The sequence below is a fragment of the Lytechinus pictus genome, chromosome 11 (assembly GCF_037042905.1).
Source record: "Lytechinus pictus isolate F3 Inbred chromosome 11, Lp3.0, whole genome shotgun sequence".
NCBI classification, from domain to species: Eukaryota; Metazoa; Echinodermata; class Echinoidea; order Temnopleuroida; family Toxopneustidae; genus Lytechinus; species Lytechinus pictus.
In genome coordinates, this window is record NC_087255.1 from 2,087,598 (window position 1) to 2,094,323 (window position 6,726).

Consider the following 6,726-nt stretch of genomic DNA (forward strand, 5'->3'; position numbering starts at 1 on the left):
ATACAAATCGAGCGAGGCAAGTACAATGATATGGGGCAGAGTTCCAAGTCTTCATGCCCCAGACTGAATATATTTTGACATCAACTTACTCCAAAAACAAGTGTTATGTTTTATTTTGTATTATTCATTTTTTAAGTATAAGGTAAAATTATAAGTCTCGGAGTGTCAGTTAATGCTGCAAAAGATGTATAAGGCCTACTCTTTTGCAGCACTATCCAGCTACCGCGGCGAGGACGCCCTCCGAGAAGGTAGCCATATCAAAACTAAAAACAAAAAATTCCACTTAGATTACTGGTGGATCCAAGGGGCATAATTATCGAGAGCCAAATTTGTAATTTGTAACATAAACATGCCCTTTTTACCCAAGCATGCCCCTTGAAAGTGAGGATATATATATATATATATATTTATATATATATTATATAGGCCCTATTTTTTTTGCTTGTCAATTTTTAGGGACGAAATGACTTTGAATTTTTGGTAAAAACATTTTGTAATGCTTATCAAATTTGCATCGGGAAAATGTGCCCTCCATAGGCCCTGTCCCCCCTAAATCTGAGGTTGGGACCATTGGCAACGGAAAGCAAAAATTTAGGGGAGGGGGACCACCAAAATTTTGTGACAAGCCCCCCCCAAAAAAAAAGGTTTATCAACCAAATTTTAGGGGAGACCCCATGAAATTTTTAGGGGGGTCCACTGAAATTTAGGGGGCACGCAGGAAAAAAAATTGACAAGCAAAAAAAAAAGGTTATCGACAAAAAAATTAGGAGGGGGGGGGGCGATTGTCCCCCACCTCAAATTTAGGGGAGACACGACCCCCCCCCCCGCTGCCTATGGGGGGACGTTGTTACCTTTTTTGGGGGCTAAATTTTTTTTTTTCGGTCCCCCTTTGATAACCTTTTTTTGTCAAAAATTTTGGTGCCCCCCCCTAAATTTTTTTGATTGCCGCCGCTAATAGTGCCCTCCCCCCTTTGGAAAATCCTGGACCCTCCCTTGCCTAGATATAGATGTTTAAAGAATTTATTATTTTGAAAGTCAGTGCCCCCGCCCCCCATGCTTTAGTTATCATGGCATAAAACTTATGTCATATCTAATCCTTATATCAGCAAGAGGTCAGAGCATACTATCCGTCACCAAACGACTGCATTTGAGCCATTTTTTTTTCTCTTTTCTCTTCTTTCTATTTTTTGTTGTTATTTAATCATTGTTTATTTGGATAAGCTCGGATCCGAGACTAACTGGGACGGTGAACGCACTTTCGTTCGAGTTGTGTATTTGGGTAACAATAGGCCGAGGCGAGAAAGGACACGCCCACAATCCCTCGTTCAGTGCCGAGCTCTGTGCATACGTGTCGACGAAATTTCAAAATGAAATTTGTACACAAATCTGTCACAATTCGGACCAACTTTAGCCTCAGATTAACAGATATTTAGATCTCTTTGGAACACTAAAAGTCATTCACTTGGGGTTTTTTAATATGCTGATTCAGGTGAGGTACTTTTCAATGCTTTTAAACATAGATTTAAAAAATTAGATTTTCGTTTTGGGATCCCTATTTCTAGAGTAGGGTGTCTGAAGCCACACTGAAAAGTGTCAGCATAAAACCACTCCTAGTACCAATGAGGTCCAAACATTACATGTATGGACCTCATAGGCGACATCAGTGATAAAACCGGTTAGACATTGCCGTTTCGATTTGCACCCAAGAACTTTGGCAAATGTACGCCTTAATACATAGTGGATGGTAACAATTTAGGTATTAATTAGTTTTAAACATGATAAGGAAACTTCTACGACATTTGAAATTTAATGGATTGAGGTTAAACTTACATTTTCAGTCTTTTTTCTTGAATTCTTGGTGAGCGTTCCAAACGCTGTGGGGACTGATCAACTACGATGTGATTCACGTACTGGTCAGCTGATCGGTCAGGTGATCGGTTGGTTATCTTTTTGTCAGACGTTCATAATTTATATTACAATATATCAATCTTCAGTATCTTGATTTCAAGCATCAGTATTGCAGGGAAAAGTCATTATCGATTGGAATCAATGGCAGATGGGGGGGGGGGGGTTGAGCATTTCTGGCCCGTTCCACCTTTTGAGATTCATAGTCAATATTTTGGATGTAAAAAAAAAATGTCGTTCGTACAAAGTTAAGTCCCCCCCCCCCCACCTCCTTATGAGAATCACAGCAATATTTGTAATGGGGATATTTTGTTCATATTCTTTGCTCTTTTTTGTCCTTTTCTTTTTTGCTTCCCAAATTTATTTTACTTTGAACATATGACTTTCTATATTTAATGACAAACTTTTTTAGGGGGGTGGGGGCTTGCCAAATATAACGCGCGACAAGATGACCTTCTTTTTTTAGTGACAACTTTTTTTTATTTGTCAAATTTTACGAGAGACAAAATGACCTTCGATCATTATTAATTAAACCTTTTTTTTGGAGGGTAGGGGGCTCGCCAAATAGTGACACACTTTTTTTTGTAAAATGTTATGCAAGAAAAAATGATCTTCAATCATTATCAGCTACCTTTCATTTTTTTTTAGGGGGGGGGGGGGGCTTGTCAAATTTTACGTGGGACAAATGACCTTCATTTTTTAGTGATTTTTTTTTTATACTTGACAAATTTTAAGAGGAACAAAATGGCCTTCAATCATTTTTAGTTAAAACCTTTTTTTGGGAGGGGGGCTTGCCAAATATTTCACAAACAAAATGAACTTCAATTTTAGTGACCATCTTTTTATTACTTTTAAAATTTCACGCAGGACAAAATGACCTTCACTTTTTTTTAATGTTATGTTATATCGAGATTTTTTACCTGACTGCTAAAAAAGCACGAATGCCTGTGAGCAAGCAACCAGGGGACCAACGGCTTAAGGTCCTCTCCGAGGGACCTGGTAATGAGGATAAGCCTTAAGGGCACTAGCGCACCACTTGGGAATCGAACCCGGGTCACCGGAATCCGAAACCCCTGCTCTACCGACTGAGCCATCGCGCCTCCGATATGTTAAACTTGGGGGGGGGGGGGGAGGCTTGCCAAATATTACACGGACAAAATGAGTCTTTTATTTTTAGTAACCATCTTTTCTTTTTACTTGTCAAATCTTACGCGAGACAAAATGACAATTTTTCTGTGATAACCTTTTTGGGGGGGTTGTCAAATTTTACTTGAGAAATTGCACCCCCCTACTTTGGAAAATCGAAGATTAATTAGATCATGAGTATAGCCTACATCTCAGAGGCATAAACAGATGGGGGCATGGCTGGCCATCCCCCGAGTGGATTTCACCTGAAAAAAAAACATAGGAGCAACGGAAGGAAGAAAGAAAGAAAAATGAAAGAAAGAACGAAAGGAAATTTAAAAAGGAAAGTAATGTGAGAACAAATAATCCGGGGGGGGGGGGGGCTACTCAGATAATAAAAAAATCTGCCATCTGTAATTAAATTGGATTAGTTAATATCCAGAGGTCCCAGGGCTACCAACATACATGTAGCGCGGGCAGTGCATGGCGTACCTAGGATTTTCCACAGGGGGGCAAAATCGGCCGCCAAAAAATTTGACAAGCAAAAAAAAAGGAAAAAAAGGCTCTTCAATGAAAAAGGTCTTCAATCGTACCAGAAAAAATTTGACAAGCAAAAAAAAAAACTTCAAGCTCGCCAGGGGGGGCAAAATAGGTATTCAAGCTCGTCGGGGGGGGGGGGGGCAAAATAGGTTTTCAAGCTCGTCAGGGGGGCCGGGGGGCAGAGATATGTAATTTGCATGGGTTTGTGACTCATCGGGGGGGGGGGGGGGCAGACTGCCCCCCCCCCTAGGTACGCTAGTGCTCGGGACTTACATGACGTAACTTTTATCTTCCACATGCGACATGTACTATGCCCCCTCTTATATACCCCTGTTATGCCCCTGCACAGACTCGTCTACATTGATTTCGATATTTAAGCGTCATTATAAAATTATAGCAAAAAGAACGCCTTGATTAAAGGCCATTACCCCTAGAGACTCGCGAGCGTCATGTGACAACTCGCCCTGGATTTGCACGTACAGGATCCTATGGCGACAAAATCCATCGCAAGAGTTGGCCAGAAGAGGCGATGAAAACACAAAATTTGGAAAGAAAAGAACCCGTGAGTACCCGTTTTACATTATAATTATGAAATTAGTATATAATTGATAACATAGACCTAAATTTAGGCCGTAATTTTGATTAATTTGCTGGAAATTCAAGGCCAAAACGTACCCGTCTGGCGTCGACTTTTCCAACACGCGTTGGAATAGCGGTGTAGCCCCAGAGTGCATAAAACAGGCTAATTTAGGGGAAAATATGGCACATTTTTTCGGGGAAGTTCAGGCTACTAGAAAAATGTGATCTGAATTGATTATTAACTTGTGTTTGGCATGTATGGAAAGAGAAAATTCAGGGGCTTCTTGTGACAGTAAGGACAAGTTTATAATTATATGATCATTTTAAATAAGGATTTAGAGAAAAATTGCAAACCCTTATTTTTGTGTGTGTTGAAATTGCCATTTCTCCATGCGTTTTCTATGGGAAAATGAAATTTCTGTTTTGCACAATTTTTTTCACTTTGTCGCAATTTTTCATTGTGATGTGGTTTCCAAATCTTTATAAAAATCATACCATCAGATAGAGCATAAAAAATCCTATTGGACTCTTTATGGACAAGTTTTTGGCATTAATAATAAATTTATAACAGCTCTCGGAAGCTAAAAATTTGGATTTGTGTGTGTCCATTTCTTAACTACACAGTCTATGGCAGAGAAATGCTGAAAATTTACCCAATTTCATTCTTCTTTTTTGCAGCCAATAATTTGATTTTTTTCAAAAATGTTACATTTCTGTCAGTCTGAAGGTCATTTCTCTTCAAATTCACAAAGAAAATGTGATATTTTCTTGAAATAAGAAAAATAATTTTTTTCTCCAGACACCCTATCTAGAGATTTATCAACTAGGCTACAAGATATCAATTTATAATCAATTAATTAATGTCAAAGAAATATATCAAAAGGTATGAAAATGGTACTTTACCGATGTTTTCTTGCGTCTTGGACACCAGAATCACTCCCAAAATAGCAGCCAAAATTATAAACGAACGGAGAGTGCATCGACAATTTACGAATGTGATATCGATATTGCTTTCGATTTTAATTATTATGCGATCTGCTCCACATGCGAGCTAAACCGCTACAATCACAGGTTGCAGACGACATTCGATATATCGAATAATGACGTCATTCAAGATGGCAACTTGCAAGAAAAACCGTCAGCTCAGGTGAAAATGTCTTAGATGAAAGATTTCTCGATCATCCATAGGATTTTTATCAACAACTCCGGTCCAAGGTACGCAATTACTTATATTTCCCTGATAATGGAAAACATGAAACTGTAAATTTCGCTTAAAAAACAGTTTTAAATCGCGATCTATAAAACGTTAGTTCACTTATTATACGTTGGCTGTACGTACGGGCCTCCAAGCTCTTCAGTCTATGTATTGGTGAGTGGAGCCAACGTAGTTCAGCGGAACAACCAAAAGGCAAAATACAGAGACTGAAGCTTTTGGTCTAGGTCTTGTTATGCCTTTATGGAGAGAGCTCACGGGGGGTTGTTTTGAGGTCTCTCAGTATAGATCGATACTCAGTATATAATGTGTGGTGGGTATGTGCCGCGGAGAGGACCCCCATTTTTACACTCAAATTTCTGTTCCAAGGCACAACGTCAACGCATGGCATAGGCATAGCAAATTAGCATTTTTATCTTATTGAGTCTGAGGAGAACGGTCTACAAAGGCTACATCATGTACATGGCCTATCGATATGAAATTAACGTCTTGTCGTTAGTCACCTCTCTTCTTCTCTTGTGTGTTGGTGTGTGTGCATTCGTTGTGTACAAAGTCAATGGGAGTGGAAAGAAGTCACCAGCACTGACGAAATAAATGGCAGTGAATGGACTGGTGACATAAGCCAGGCAGGATAATGCCAAAAGAACAAAGAAAGCCATTCCAATATCGAGAAAAAAGATGAAAGAAATCCATTCCAAAGGCAAAGCCGAAATGCAAAGCTTCGCATATTTTTCATTACTCTTTTCCGGCCGCATTAATCCACTACAATGAGCTGCATTTTGGGTTAAAAGTGGCCTGCAGGGTGCTGTCCGACCTTGAACCATCGCCTCTGCGCACCCAGCGTCCTAACCCAGGGAGCTACGTGTAATTCGCCATACCCACGGTAGTAGCGTGAAGTATGGTCTAAATAATTTTAAGAATAAGTAGTTAAAACAGAAATTAAGCACTTACCACGATTATATGGATGAAGGTCTAACAAGTGGCAGCTTCCTGACATCGAGGCACAGACTGGAATCTCAAAAAACGAAAAGTTCTGTCGCGGTAGCTCTCCTTCTTTCAGAATTCATAGCAAAATGGCCGTTCGAGACCGGTACCGAGAGTGTAGGGCGCATGCGCGAATTTGACAAAGTCTATATGCGCTAGTGCTATATAGCCTCGGTCTCGATCGGCCATTTTGTTTTGAATTCTGAAAGAAGGAGATTCAGGGTTTATTAGTTCTAATACATGCACTTGTAAACATGTTTCATCTTGGTTTGAGAATTTTTTAAATCGGCTGCTCACAAAGTTAAACAATACCTTTAAGGTGTTGGTGAGCTCCACCACTACGAGCCCAATGGCTGTCACCAGTCTAGTGACGGAGGGGA